The sequence below is a fragment of the Panthera leo genome, chromosome A2 (assembly GCF_018350215.1).
Source record: "Panthera leo isolate Ple1 chromosome A2, P.leo_Ple1_pat1.1, whole genome shotgun sequence".
Classification (NCBI taxonomy): domain Eukaryota; kingdom Metazoa; phylum Chordata; class Mammalia; order Carnivora; family Felidae; genus Panthera; species Panthera leo.
Genome location: NC_056680.1, coordinates 31,116,889 through 31,132,431, shown reverse-complemented (window position 1 = coordinate 31,132,431; position 15,543 = coordinate 31,116,889). Strand labels below are relative to the sequence as shown.

Below are 15,543 nucleotides of genomic sequence, written 5' to 3'. Positions count from 1 at the left end.
AACTCACAAACCGTTGAGATCATGACCTGAGCTGAACTCAAGAGTAGGACGCTTAACCGGCTGAGCCACACAGATGCCCCTCACCTGGTAGTATCTAAACACTCCACCTTGTTTTCACTTAGTACAAGTAACCTGAAGATGACTATATTTCTGAATATTGGGACATTTTTTTGAACAAGAGTTGATTTAAAGAATTCTTCTAGGGGGCTGATAAGAATTGATGTGGCTTCTTTAACAAGCTACCCCACCAAGAACTCCAAATGTCTCCCGCTGCAACCAGTAGACATTCAGAGTTAACATAGAAGAGTTGCTAAGATAAAGACACAGGCAGACAGACAGTAGTCTGCAGAAAAGATGCTCTGCCTCACTTCAGCCAAGCCTAGTCAAGCCTAGTCAAGCGGCAAGATAGCTCTCTTCTCCCACCTTGGGGTGCAGGGGAAAAGCCTCTCTCTCCTGCCTTGGGCAACACCTAAGAGGCAGTGAGATTAACAAAACTTGATTCCCACTACATATCCATTCCTATCACTCATTAATTACCCTTACTTATAAACATTCATTCCAAAGGATATTTAATTGGGAAACTCTATAACCAGCTGGGTGGATCTACATCAAATATTAATAGTGGTATCTTTGGGTAGTGGAACTATGAGTAACTGTTATTTCCTTCTGTGTCTGTGAAGTTTTCTAATTTTTCTACAAATACCTATTTTTTCTTAGTTGTTCTAAGAGGGGGTTAACTCAAACACTTGATTTTTGCAATCAGGAAAAAGTTATTAACCAAAAACCCTGCAAACATTCAAATATTTCAGTTTTCCACGAGAACCAGATTTATATAATTTTTTTACGGAATTCTTAAAACTCAAAATCAAAATCATATTTTTTAGCTTGTGTGTATTTTAAGATTTTCAATACTATACTTTATAACTTTTGTTTTAAAATAAGAAACCAGGGGGGCTTCGGTGGCTTAGTCAGTTGACTGTCCCACTCTTGATTTCAGCTCGGTCATGATCCCAGGGTCGTGGGATTGAGCCCCACATTGTGCTCTGCCCTGGAGTGTGGTGCCTGCTTGGGATTCTCTCCCTCTCCCTCTCCTCCTCTCCCCCTCTCCCCCTCTCGCGCTCCCTCTCCCTCAATAAAATAAAACCATTCAAAATGTGAAAAACAAATGCTAAACTGGATTTAGCATGTAATTTTTATCCAGGACATATCACAACCTTAACTGAGATCATGTAGGCTCTTTTCATACTCTAAAGTACTAACACAGATTAAAAAAAAAAAGGGGGGGGGGGACTGTTTCTCTCTGTAAATACACCACTCAGATAATATCACATGTAGTTATATGGTTAAGAGACTACAGATACAAAGAGTAGCGTTTCTTCCACTACAAATGCTAGCCAATAAAAATTTTCCAGTCTACAGCTGATTAATACTTGATACCTGGTCTATGGAAAGGAAAGCTAATCATTGCTGGCTGTTAGCTAAATCAACAGACACACTAAGAAACCTGTGTCCTATCACATCATGACTGCTGTTTACTATGCAAACGGATTTTTCAGTTTAGCTCCATCATTGTTCTAAACAGAAAACTGCAATACTATCTTTTCTAGGAGCTACTGTTCTCATAATCTATAATAACTAAACACATATTACTCACTGTCTTGTAGTGATGAAATATATTCACACGGAATCTCAAAAACCATAAACATTTTTACTAGCTTCAGGAAGCTAGTAAATTTGAACAAGTGATTCCTTTTAAACTGTCCTAATGTAATGGCAAATGGTCTCTTTTCTAACTTCGATTTCCAAATGATTTATAGTTATAAGTACCAGAACAATAATAATCAACAGGATGGGTAGTGGAGGGAGTAGCAAATGGAGTCTTAAATATCTCCTTTCAAAGCAGCTAAGAAGAGCTATGTTCCAAAACACTAAAAATGTCTTTGTGTTCAGAATGTTAAAACTTAAACACAGCAGTGAACAAAATATAAAGAGATGAAAAGTATGCATTTTTCAATGAAGAACTTTGTAGGCACTCTTTTCAGGATTAAGTTCAAGGATTCTAAAGGTTCAAAATACCTGCAAAAATGAGGCAAACTAGAAATGCACGAGAAAAAAAGGCAGTCTCTGACTAGTGTTAACATGTTTAGAAGCTGTAGAAATCAGCACCTGAAACAAATCAGGAGAAGAGCATTTAAAAACTAGTGTTAAGTGTCAGGACAAGGTTCTAGAAGCTATGGAGAAAGTCTTAAGATGTGTCTATTTACAAAAAGTTCTGGCCAAATAAGAACCACCACATTACCACTATGACCGTGTTAATGGTGAAAACTACAGTGACACCTTACCAGCAAGGGGAAAGGGCCTAACATACAACCCTATTGTTAACAGAACACTGTCTAGAGACCCTAATTAAACAAAAGTGGCAAGTACTCCTCTCAAAATCACTCGTAGTGGTGGGCCTGAACAGCAGAAAACAGAGCAGACCGTTTAAAAGAAGAGTCCAGGGGCTGGGAAGACAAGTGACTACACCACAAGGTGGTAATTACACCGTGGTAAAATAAAAAAGGCCAGACTGAAGGGCTCCAAGAGGTACTTCAAAACCAGCTAATCTAATCGTGGCAAGAAGAGGTGGGACAAATCAGCTTCTCAACGGACTGTGGGGAAATAAAACACACTGGTCCTCCATGTCAAGAATAAACGAAAGGGAACTACCTGCATCACACACCAATGTCCCCACAGTAATAAAGGCCAAACATATATTCACCTAGCTCCAATTTATCCCCAAAACTTGAGAAACCACAAGAGAGGCTTCTTGAACAGTCCTCAGCAAAGGCATGAGTAGTCACACCTCGGTTTTCCTGCCAACAGTCCTTTGTTGCAGGGGAAATGGCTCAACTTTCCTAAAACCATATGCTTAGATGAAAAATAGGGAAAATACGTTTTTCTGACTTCAAATGGTTATTAAACAAAATAGGAATATATATGTATATATATTTGATACATGTATATTTGATACATATGAGTGTATATATATATATATGTGTGTGTGTGTGTGTGTGTGTAAAAACGCTCTGAATAAAAAATCACACTGCATTTGCACATTTTACTGCTAGAAACATAGTTTAACTTCTACGCTAAAGGCTATACAGATGTAGGTTGTTCCTTCAGCCCATAAGACCTAAATGTTTATTTGTAAGACCTAAAATGTTTATTTGTGGGGCACCTGGCTGGCTGAGTCGGTTGAGCATCTGACTTCCGCTCAGGTCATGATCTTGTGATTCGTGAGTACAATCCCCAACTCAGGCTAGCTGCTGTCAATGCAGAGCCTGCTTCAGATCCTCTGTCCCTCTCTATCTGCCCCTCCCCCGCTTGTGCTCTCTCAAAAATAAATAAAACATTAAAAAAAATAGTTTAAATAACAAAAAAATAAAACACTTATTTTTAAGTAGCAAGGTTACAATGACAGCCAGTAGACACCTGGAGAAGACAGAAAAAGAAAAGCAGGGCAGTATGGGGAACATTTAGCACAGGAGCCAATAATGACATTTATCTGTATCCTAAGGGGATCACTATGCACTAGGTAAAAATGTTCCTAACAAGAACCCTGTAACCAATAAATGGTCAAATTACAGTTCATATGATTTTCTTTTAAAAATCAGGGAAATGATAGAAAAGATGACTATGCAAAAAATGGATAAATTTGTTATTGCTCTTAGAATGATAAGCACTTATTACTAGCAGAAATGGAAATCGATGGTGAAGAGTCACAAAAGTACTTCTCAAACTGGGGTTTAAGAACCTTTAGAGGCAGGTGGGGTTGGGAGGGAAAGGGGTGAACCAGAGGTCATGAAGGGGTTGCAAATAGATGTGTTTAATAATGCACAAAGCAGCTCGTACAAATGTTCAGACAGTAGACATCTGTGGGTTCTATCAACTTTGCATTCACTCCCCTGCTGGGGAACACCGCCACGCCCCCCAAAAGCACCACCACCAGCAGGTAGTTTCTTGGTGAAGCAGGAACCAAGGCACCTTCCAGGATCCAGTCTGATCTCTCCGTAGAGAATGTAGTTAAAAAGAGTTAGACACGTTAATAAGTCCAGCACCCTGAGAAGACTGTCCACTGAGGCCTGCTGGTTCTCTATGGTCAATTAGAAGAGCTACACCACATCCTTCGAATAGCCTCCTTTTTTGCTTCTAGTAGCCCGATTTTGTTTCTACTACTTACGATGGAAGACCTTTAACCGATCAGCCATGATTTTCTGTCTAGGAGAGTCTATTTTCTCAAAGATTTGGGGGGTAAAATGTAATTTGACAAGTAATTTTAAACTGTTAGTTTTATGACAAAAACAAAGGGATGTTACCATGGAGTAGGCTACAGACTTCATGTAAAATTTTGAGATATTGGATTTTGCTTTTGAGATTTTTAAAGATATGCTTCTTCCCCCCCTCCTCCCTCTCCCTCTCTCCCAGGAAAGTTTCTTTAGCAATGGATTTAAGAAGCACTGATCCAGGGAAAACCTTCCTTAACTTTTAGGATCTGCCTCTAACTTCTTAAAGATCTAGGACAAGTTACTTAACCTCCCTAAGGCTCACTTATCACAACTTTAAAATGGAAGTAGTAATAGTACCTATCTCATAGAGGCGTTAGTTATCCTAAGAGATAACACAGGGAAGCACTTAACACTGTGCTTCACAGCAGAGTTTGTCAGTCATGGCAAACAAGGACTAATGTACAAAAGCCAAGTGCATACTGTTTGCAAAGATGGCCACAACAATACCCCCACCCCACTCCTGCAGTCAGCATGACCTGTCATATGTACTCTGCAGCATCTCCCATCAAAAGGTGGTGCCTACTTTCAACTCTTGGATCCGGACTGGGCTTGTGGCTTTCCTTGATCAACAGAATGTGGCAGAGTGACCCTGTGGGACTTCTAAGCCTAGGCCTCAAGTAGCGTTGCAGCTCTCACCTTCTTGAAACGTAACATCTGCACATGACGGTATTTACCTGGTCTTAGCTGCTAGGTCACGTGGTGGTCAGATGAGCTGTCCCAGCTAGATGCCTAGACCTAGAGATTCCCTAGACTAGCTCTGACTGGAGGCTTCAGAGGGCAGCAGCCACATTAGTGACCTCAGGCCCAAGAAGAGCAGCAGCAGAACTGCCCTACCCTAATTCTGTGTAAATAGTCATTATTTTAAGCCACAAAGTTTTGGAGTGGATTCTTCTTAGTCTATAATACATAACTGATATGTACACTTAGTGAATTACCATAGTATTTCTAGATTTTTTTATTCTACTCATTTCCTAAAATTCCCTACAAACAAACCCAAAGCCCCTATCTTTGCAAATAAGTATGTCACAGCCTGCTGTGGTTGTACTTCTCATTCTTCATCACCAGGTCAATGTTTCTAATTTCATAGAAACATTGAAATATATCTCAGAACTTGGGGGTTTAGGGTGGAAAGTAAAACATACCCCCAAACCAAAATAACTTAAGTGAAAATAAAGTGAAAATTTTCTAAAATTATCACAGGTACACCACAAAGATGCAGGTGCAAACACAGTTGAGCTAAAAATGAAGTAACTGGCTGAAAGAAAAAAAAAATGAAACAAAATTGCTCTGATTCATTCAATAATAGAAATCAAAACAGACTCTCCCTTCTAACAGTTTTTGTGCCTGGCATTTTCTTCAATATGCTTTATTATTACTATTTTAATGTTTATTTTTGAGAGGGGGAGCATGAGTGGGGGAGGGGGAGAGAGAGAGAGGGAGGCAGAGAATCAGAAGCAGGTTCGCGCTGTCAGTGCAAAGCCTAATGCGGGGCTCCAACTCAGGATCCATGACATCATGACCTGAGCCAAAGCTGACGCTCAACTGACTAAGCCACCCAGGTGCTCCTCCTTCCATATACTTTAAAGATGACCAAAACCTTCTTTTATTTATTTTTTTAAACGTTTATTTATTTTTGGGACAGAGAGAGACATAGTATGAATAGGGGAGGGTCAGAGAGAGAGGGAGACACAGAAATCGAAGCAGGCTCCAGGCTCTGAGCTGTCAGCACAGAGCCCGACGTGGGGCTTGAACTCATGGACTGTGAGATCATGACCTGAGCCAAACTCAGACGCTTGACCGACTGAGCCACACAGGCGCCCCCCAAAACCTTCTTTTAAAGGTTTGTCACTATGCATTGTCAACAGGAAGGAAATGCTTACTTTAGGTCACTATCCATTCACCAAATATTTATGGAGTACCACGTCTAAGCTAGTGAGCTGTTAGCCCCTGAACAACTTGATAGTGGACAGAGACAGCACGGGTAAAGGGAGCATGACATGACTAGGCTGAACCTCGATCACACTCCTGTCTTGGTCAAGGTACCCGCTCTGGTTAGAGGGTTTAGGCTGGTGAATGTGGCAAACAAGGCTCTGCCCTCATGCAAGCATGCCTCTAGAAGGAAAGAAATATTAGCAGCTGACATTATCATCACCGATACTATCACTATCATTACCACTGTTACCATGTACCTTTACCCGTCCCACCACTTCTTCCTCCTTAATGACTGCTAAGTATCTGGCACTCTACTAACCACTTGCTGCCTTCAATCTTCACAACAACTTACCAAGGTATTGCCTGCATTTCCATTCATTCATCCGTTCATTTGTTCATTCATTCAGTAAGCTCTACATCCAACGGGCTTGAACTCGTGACCCTGAGATCAAGAGTTGCATGTGTGCTCTACCGAGGGAGCCAGCCAGGCGCCCCTGTATTGCCAACATCTTACATATGAGGAGACTGAGGCCCTAAATGGAGAAAAGTAACACAGATAGTAAGTAGTGAAGCTCAGGTTTTAAATGCTACACTATACTGCCTCCGTACACACAAATTACTTATGATATTACAGGAATTTCAACAGGGGGAGAATCTTTCACAAGAAATGAGGCACAATGTACTATCATGCAAATGCGTTCAGTATGTTTCTTCTGAAAACTGTTATTTAATTCTGTATGGATTTTTTTCTGTCCTATTAGAAAGGTCTGGAAAATATTCTTATTAGCAAAATAGAAAGTATTTTTTTAAAAAAAACCAGAAAACATTTTTAAGATATATGAGAAAGCATATTTCACATCTAATACAACACAATGAAGGGAAGTAGTCAAGACAGTTCAATTAGCCACAAATAGATATTTTCATTGCTATATTTATTCTTCAGTATCTTTATTATTTTTCCTGATTATAAAAGCAAATGCTACATGAGAAAAATGTATTTTTTTAAAACACCCACAATCTTATTACCTAGAGATAACAAATTCCCATTATTTGGGATATATCCTTTCAGATACTTCCTTTCAAGTTTCTATACATGGGGTTTTGTCCACCTTAAGAAATCATACGTTAATAACAAAAAAATTCACGCGTTACACATATTCTCATACTACCCTCTTCTTCCTAAACATCATTCTATGTCAATGAATATCGGCCTGCATCATCTTTTTTCTTTTAAGATTTTATTTTTAAGTAATCTCTACCCCAACATGGGGGCTCAAACTCACGCCGAGATCAAGAGTTGCACACTCTACTGAGTAAAACAGCCAGACACCCCTTGCATCATCCCTTTTAATTTTTTTTTTTAACGTTTATTTATTTTTGAGACAGAGACAGAGACAGAGCATGAATGGGGGAGGGACAGAGAGAGAGAAAGACACAGAATTGGAAGCAGGCTCCAGGCTCTGAGCCATCAGCCCAGAGCCCGACGCGGGGCTCGAACTCACAGACCGCGAGATCGTGACCTAGCTGAAGTCAGACGCTTAACCGACTGAGCCACCCAGGTGCCCCGCATCATCCCTTTTAAAGACTGCACAATATTTCACTGCATGGTTAGGTCCTGATAGACTTAATCAGTCCTTTCACAAGCATTTGGATTACTTTCTAAGTTTTGCTATTATTACTATTTTTTTAATTTTCTAATGTTTATTTTTTTTTTAATTTTTTTTTTTTTTAACGTTTATTCATTTTTGAGACAGAGAGAGACAGAGCATGAATGGGGGAAGGCCAGAGAGAAAGGGAGACACAGAATCTGAAACAGGCTCCAGGCTCTGAGCTGTCAGCACAGATCCTGACGCGGGGCTCGAACTCACAGACCGTGAGATCATGACCTGAGCCGAAGTCGGACGCTTAACCGACTGAGCCACCCAGGCGCCCCTCTAATGTTTATTTTTTGAGAGAGAGAAAGAGAGAAAGAGCATGAGCAGGGAGGGGCAGGGAGAGAGGGAGACACAAAATCTGAAGCAGGTTGAGCCGTCAGCAGAGAGCCCAACGCGGGGCTCCAACCCAGGAACTGAAAGATCATGACCTGAGCGGAAGTCCGACGCTTAACCTAGTGAGCCACCCAGGCGCCCCCTACGTTTTGCTATTATTAAAAAATGGGGCAATGAGCAGTCTAGCACACACACCTATGTACATTTGACCGTTTCTTTAAGATAAATTTCTAGATGTGGACTTGCCATTTTATGACTTTGAATGCATATTGCCTAAATTGTCATCCAAAAAATATGTACCAAATTTGCCTTTAAAAAAAAAAAAAAAAAAAAGGAGGGGCGCCTGGGTGGCTCAGTTGGTTAAGCTTCTGACTTCGGCTCAGGTCATGATCTCATGGTTCGTGGGTTCGAGCCCCGCATCAGGCTCTGTGCTGGCAGCTCAGAGCCTGGAGACTGCTTCGGATTCTGTGTCTCCCTCTCTCCTCCCCTCCCCTGCTCATGCTCTGTCTCTCTCTCAAAAATAAATAAACATTAAAAAAAAAATTTATAAAAAAAAAGGAAACCCTTGGGCACCTGGGTGGTTCCGTCGGTTGAGCATCTGACTTCGGCTCAGGTCATGATCTCATGGTTCATGAGTTCAGGCCCCTAGTCGGGCTCTGTGCTGACAGCTCAGAGCCTGGAGCCTGCTTCAGCTTCTGTCTCCCTTTCTCTGCCCCCCACCCCCACTTACACTCTGACTCTCTCTCAAAAATAAACATTTTTTTGAAAACTAAAAAAAGAAGCCCTTAAATTCTAAGAGTAATATATTTTACTACTATCGAGATTAAATGGCAAAATATTTTAAAAACTGCATCTTATCTTTAAATATCTAAAATATTGGTGCATAACTGATATTACATTAAATTTATATTTGGAGGGGGGAATTCTAAATTGCCCAGTAACCTCTAGTGGTTTTATTTTTAGCATAATGTTGTTGTTTTGAAAAGTTAAACTCCAGAAAAAAAACATAGTTGGGGCAAAACAAGCAAATTAGTGGAGAATATTAAAAGGCAGAAAGGGAGGCAAAATATAAATGAATTAGTTACAGCAATTACCAGGTCACCAAATCTGCATCCCATACAATGACCAAGAGAGAAGGGTCAAGAGAGAGAAACAGGGAAACTAAAAGCAGCAGCCCTCAGCGTTGCAGCGATGGCCGGATGAAATTACACACAGACATATACATCTACATGGTCTGTACACATCAATCCTGGAGCTAGTCTCCAGAGGTTAGAGCACAAGAGGAATCTTTGTGTGCTTTAGTTAACCAAACATCATGCAGAAAGGAGGTGGGGGAGTCCACATACAGATTTCCTTAAGGTAAGAGCATCTAGTCAGCAGATTGATGGCCTAGTATATTGGTTACATCCGTCAGGACAATGGGACAACAGGAACTTGAAGCATAAGAAAGCTCCAAAGGCACTGATTCCTCTCAAAACCATCACACAGGACAGGGGTCAAACATCAAGCCCTATGGAAAGCTTGGCAAGGTAAGAACATTTTTAGCAATAAACAAAATTTACTGGTGATATAGTAATATACTGCTAAGAAGGGATAGGGCGCCTGGGTGGCTCAGTCGGTTAAGCGTCTGACTTCAGCTCAAGTCATGAGCTCACACTCCGTGAGTTTGAGCCCCGCGTCAGGCTCTGTGCGGACAGCTCGGAGCCTGGAGCCTGCTTCAGATTCTGTGTCTCCCTCTCTCTCTGCCCATCCCCTGCTCATGCTCTGTCTCTCTCTGTCTCAAAAGTAAATAAAAACATTAAAATTTTTTTTTTTAAAAAAAAGGGAAAGCCACACCCTATAACTGAGAACAACTAACCGGACGGAGTTTCATCCTGATAGAGGAAGACAGGGCCCTTAGGTAATGCTGCCATACCAAAAGCATAGAATACTTAAGGCAAATGACACTGTGTGCAGGCAGGGGTGTGGGGGCAGGGGGTAGCTTGATGATGCCACAAACCTATAGGACTTAGGAGTCTAACATTCTTCTAGGCAAGGGGTCAGCGAACCATGGGCTATAGGTCAAATCTACCCGCTGTCTGTACACACCATGAGCCCAGAATGGCTTTTACGTTTTTAAATGATTAAAAAAATAAAAACATATTTCATGGCACATAAAAATTATATGAAATTCAAATGTCAGTGTCCATAAAGTTTTGGTGGAACACAGCCACGGCCATTTGCTTATGTCTCTGGCTGCTTTCTAGATACACTGATAGAGTTGAGCAGGTATGACAGAGAGGATGGGGGTAGGAGAGGTGGCTGACAAACTGGAAAATGGCCTTTACAGAAAGTTTGCTGACCTCTGTTCTAGGCCATAAAACCATGTAGTTTTTTAATGGATCACAGCTCCAAACCTGTGCATGCTTGTTGGCTTGGCCCCTAAAATACCCAGGATTTAGACATAACCTGCCAGCCTAACAGAGAATGCAACCCCACTGTTAAGAACAGCAGACAGGTCCTGTAGATGCTGGGGCACCTACAGAAAGATTTCTGGCCGTGGTAACCAGAAAGATTTGAAAGGCTTTAATGAGTTGGAATTAGGATGGTCCCTTAAAGGTTTACATGGGAATATTTTGAAAAACCATATTAGCTTTTCCTTTGAAAGACAAGAATGAAATCAGCCTCAAGATGCCTAGTACCTTTAAGATTTATACTAGGGGCCTAGGGCTGAGCAAAGCCTTTTGCTTTTATTATCTCATTTAATGGTCACCTCCTCCTGACTCAAAGAGGCTGGATGGCTCAAGCTGAACACAGCCAGAAAGCTTAGGAAATGGGAGTCAAACCCCATCACAGCTTGTGTCCATACCACTACCCTCACTTGACAGCAGGAGGCATGAAGGCTCACCACGAATAAATGAAAGGAAAAGACCACAGAAACAGTGGAAGCAAGTATGCTCTTATAGCCATGAGCATTATAAGTATTTTAATCACATCTGTCTTCTAACTAGTAACACCTTCTCTTCTTTCAGTGTTTAGAGATAGGAAAACATAATTCAGTTCTTCCAGACTCCTTTCCCTGGTGAGAAACATCAATGCAGGTACCCAGTTGTGGAGCCATTTTAAAGACGTCAGAATCAGGCAGCCAAAGTTACAGGTGTAATTTCCACTCAGGAAGTCCCTCGAACACCTGTGAGGGTCACCTGTGAGGGTCCGTGTCAGGAGCAGAGGAGCAAACATTTTCAGAGGCAATGGACTAGAAAGTACATGTGCAGTTTCTTAGTTTAGATTTTTCATTCAAATTACAAATGAAGAGAAAAAGTTAAGCGGAATCTTACACAAGGAGACGGCTATGATATTGGTGGGCTGGCACTGTTTCTTTCTGCCCAGCACCCGTGTCCTCAATTTCACCAATCACCATCATCTTCCCTCAACCTTCCCCCGGACCTCTACAAGATAAGGACCACTTAACCCAAACTCGTTTTTGAAAACCTAATTTTTAAAAGATGTTTCAATTTGTTAATATTTTCATCACACTTTGAGAAATAATATAGATCATTACCACATACCATGTTTAGACGCATTCATTCATTCATTCATTCATTCATTCATTCAGGTGTTTATTAGTGTTACCTGCGCCTAGCTTCCAAGTCCTTCATACGGGCCAAGTGAGGGATTCAGAGTTTTTTACACAGGAAACTTCATGCCAGCCTCCCCATACCTCTACCGCATAGGCTTTACCCAGATGAGGAGCTGGACGGTCAGGTAGGTTTCTTAGCCACACTGAATGAAAGAACCCAGATCTGAACTTATATCTGCCTGACTGAGAAACTGTTTTTCCCATCACGCTCTGCTCAGAATGCTTACCTCCCAGTCACGTTTCAGATTTGCTGGACAGCAATAAGAAAGTGGAGCTGGGCGAACCATTTGCTTCAAAGGCTGGTTGTCAAGATCAAATCTCCGCTTATTGACCATCAGTCTATCTGGTCTAAACTTTTAAATATAATTTTAAAACAGGGGCACTTAGGTGGCTCAGTCAGTGAAGTATCCTACTCTCGAATTCGGCTCAGGTCATGGTCTCACAGCTCATGGGTTCGAACCCCTCGTCAAGCTCTGTCCTGACAATGCAGAGCCTGCATGGGATTCCTCTCTCTTGTCCCTCCCCTGCTTACACGTGCACATGCTCTCTCTCCCCCATTCTCTCTCTCTCAAAAATAAATAAATAAACTTAAAAAAATAAAAAGAGCCACAATGCACCCAGGAAGAGCATGTCAAGCCCTTTATGTGTGTGAATGGTTTATCAACTAACAGGCAATGCTTTCCTGTGGCAACAAAGTGGGAAGTGTTTTTGTACCTCTAAGACCACTTGACTAGACCCAAAACAACTTTAAACATCAAGTACTGTGCACAAAAACCTACATTTTCTTTTTTCCTTTCAAGGATTATTCTCCCATTTTATTGAATAAAAACATACAGCTCTAACATTTTGGGGCCCTGGACCTCTTTTATAACACAACCACAGACCTTCTCCCTAGAAAGGCACACATACACAAAAAGTTTTGGTCACAACTATAGGAAATTCAGGAATCTCTTGAAGTCAATTCATGGATCCCTAGAGGTCCAAAGACCTCATGACAACCCGTATTCTAAAAGCATACTGCAGGAGCACCTGGGTGGCTCAGTTGGGTAAGCGTCTGACTACAGCTCAGGTCATGATCTCACGGTTCGTGGGTTTGAGCCCTGTGTCGGGCTCTGTGCTGACAGCTCGGAGCCTGGAGCCTGCTTCGGATTCTGTGTCCCCCACTCTCTCTGCCCCTCCCCTGCTCACGCTGTCTGTCTGTCTGTCTCTTTCTCTCTCAAAAATAAATAAACTTAAAAAAATAAAAATAATAAAAAATAAAAGCATACTGCAGAAATGCCTACATCATTTCATAGGACCAGGGTAAAGACCTTATAGCCAGCTCTCTCATCATCCTTTATAATTTCAGAAGGCTAATAACAAATGAACACTCAAACAAACTTCCACAAGTAGACTCCCATATTCTCCAAGAAACCAGCAATCTAAGGACTTCAATAAAATCACCAAATCTAAAGTCATATAAATTCAAAGTCCAAATCAGTTTTGTTAGAGCTTAGAATCTGTTACTTCTTTCTGCCCACAAAGATTTCCTTATAAAAGAAACATCAGTATGGCCTAAAGCTTAGTCCTTCCTACTTTAACACTCGTGAGCATATTAAGATATAATTATATGAAAAAAGACTACTTCTAAATTACTAAAACATGTCCTTTTACTACACATATGAATAAAGTCAATTAAGAAAATTCTCAAATGTTCATTTGCAAGATAAATTATGTGGTTGGCAAGCAGACTTTAAACATTTCACAAAGGCTCAAATTTTGACGTGTTGCCAACCAGGTGGGTCAAGAGCTTTCAGAAATGTTTAGTTGTAGGTATACCTCAAACTTTAAAGTCTTTCAAATGTCTCTTGGTCTTACTGCTTTATAAAATTTCTAGCACTGTCCAACATATTTTTAGTTACAAAATGAACTTATAAAAGTGGCCAGAACTCCACCCATGAATACCAGATAAAAGGTCTCATAAAAATTTAAGTTACAAGGGGCAGTGATACTCTCCTATCAACAGCACCAAAGATTATTTTAAATCACTTAAGATACTGTTTCAAAATCATTATTTGATAAGATGAAGTAACAAGCTGCTTACACAGAACATCATTTCACCCCCGACAATGATCTTTTAAACAGTAATGACCCTCACCAAAATGCAGTTGGGATGTATAATCAAGCGACACTTTCAATGTACAGTTTGTAGTCCTAAGATTTAAAGTAAGTCTTGCTTTGGTTAGAATATGTTCTCTCCTTCTAAAACCAAGAAAATGAACATAGCCTGAGGCCCGTGCACACTCAGCGGTTAAGTCAGTATTATTTTAAGGCCAGGGGAGGCTTTTCACCCTAGCGGAGGTCAAGTTATACCTCACAATCTTCAAAGTAATCTTTTTTTTCCTTTGTGCCAAAAGTCGAAGGTGCTAATTCTTGAGAGCAAGGTTTTAGAGCATTATTAGAGTTTCGACTTCCTATATGTGAATAAAATTTTACATATACGGATCTCCAGCTAGGGATTAAACACACTTCACTGCCATACATTTGCATTTACAGCTCTCCCTCTTCGGAAGAACGGAGACAAAACAGGGAGAATGAACCCAAGTTTCGCAAAGAACCAAAAACAACCAAATCCAACCCACATAACTGCCTCAGCCCGGATGTGAAAGAGGCAGGGTACTTGGGGGGGGGGGGGGTGTGGTGGCAGGAAAACTGGAAAATAACTTCACGCTCAAGAAGATACCAAACCTGGGTTAAAACTCACACACGCTCCTTCTGCCAAAGTGAATCTCCCCCGCTGGAGATCAAATCAGCAGTACTGGTTCTGGTTTTCCTCCAGCCTCTCCCCACCTAAATGTTGCCATTTACGATAAACTCATCGAAGTTGAATCAAAGTGACTTTTGGGAAGAGATGCCAATATGATCTACAGAGTGCTCCGGAAATGTGTAACTCTACACACGAGGCAACGTTACTCCTTGGGCACCAACACCCACCCCCCCCCCCCCCGCAACTTCACTTTCAACTTCCCCTTAAGATGCGGACAATCACAGAGACTTTTTTTTTTTTTTTTTTTTTTGAAAATCGGAGAGAGCATTAAATAAAGCACCGCATCCAGGTCACCGATGGGCTCCCGGCGCCCGGGGAGGTCCGCGAGCACCGCGCTCCCCGGCCGCTCCGCCAACTCCTCCCGGAGGTCTCCAAGTTTCTCTTTCCCCACCTCTGCGAGCACCCGCCTGAGCCCGGGAGGGAAGGGGGCGGCCCCAGGCGCCGGAACCGAGCGACCTGGAACCCTGGGCCTTTGCGGCTCGCCGGCCGCGCCCGGCGCAAGTGCCCGCGTTCGAGACCCCGGGAGCGTGTGGGCGCCAACTTCGCGGGGACCATCGCGCCGTACCCCCGCGGCGCCCCTAGTCCTGCGCCTCCCGGGCCAGTCGGGTCCGGGCGTCCCCGCCACCCTCCCCGCCCCACGGCGGAGCGAGCCCACCCCCAGCTGCGGCAGCCGGGATGCGGCGGCGGGGAAGGGGGGGGGGCGGCGGTCCCCTTCCCCGGGAAGGCGCGGGGACCCGGAGCCGGGTGGCCCGCAGCCCCCGAAGCCCCCGGCGGGCGGCCGAGCGAGCTCACCTGGCGGCTGGCGGCGGCCTCCGGGGCGGCCTCTGGGCGTGGGCCGGGCGGGGGCGGCAGGGGGGGGGGGCGGCGGGG

The 15,543-nt window shown here is 42.5% G+C and overlaps 1 protein-coding gene across 2 annotated transcripts in view; it reads right to left on the bottom strand.

Moving 5' to 3' along the window:
• ATXN7 (ataxin 7) overlaps positions 1-15,512 on the bottom strand; it is a 141,101-nt gene extending 125,589 nt beyond the window's left edge. For both annotated transcript variants that reach the window (XM_042929896.1, XM_042929895.1), the window contains exon 1: positions 15,466-15,512. The gene's annotated coding sequence lies outside the window, so the exon portion shown is untranslated. The remainder of the gene's footprint in view (positions 1-15,465) is intronic.
• Positions 15,513-15,543: the final 31 nt, after the last annotated feature.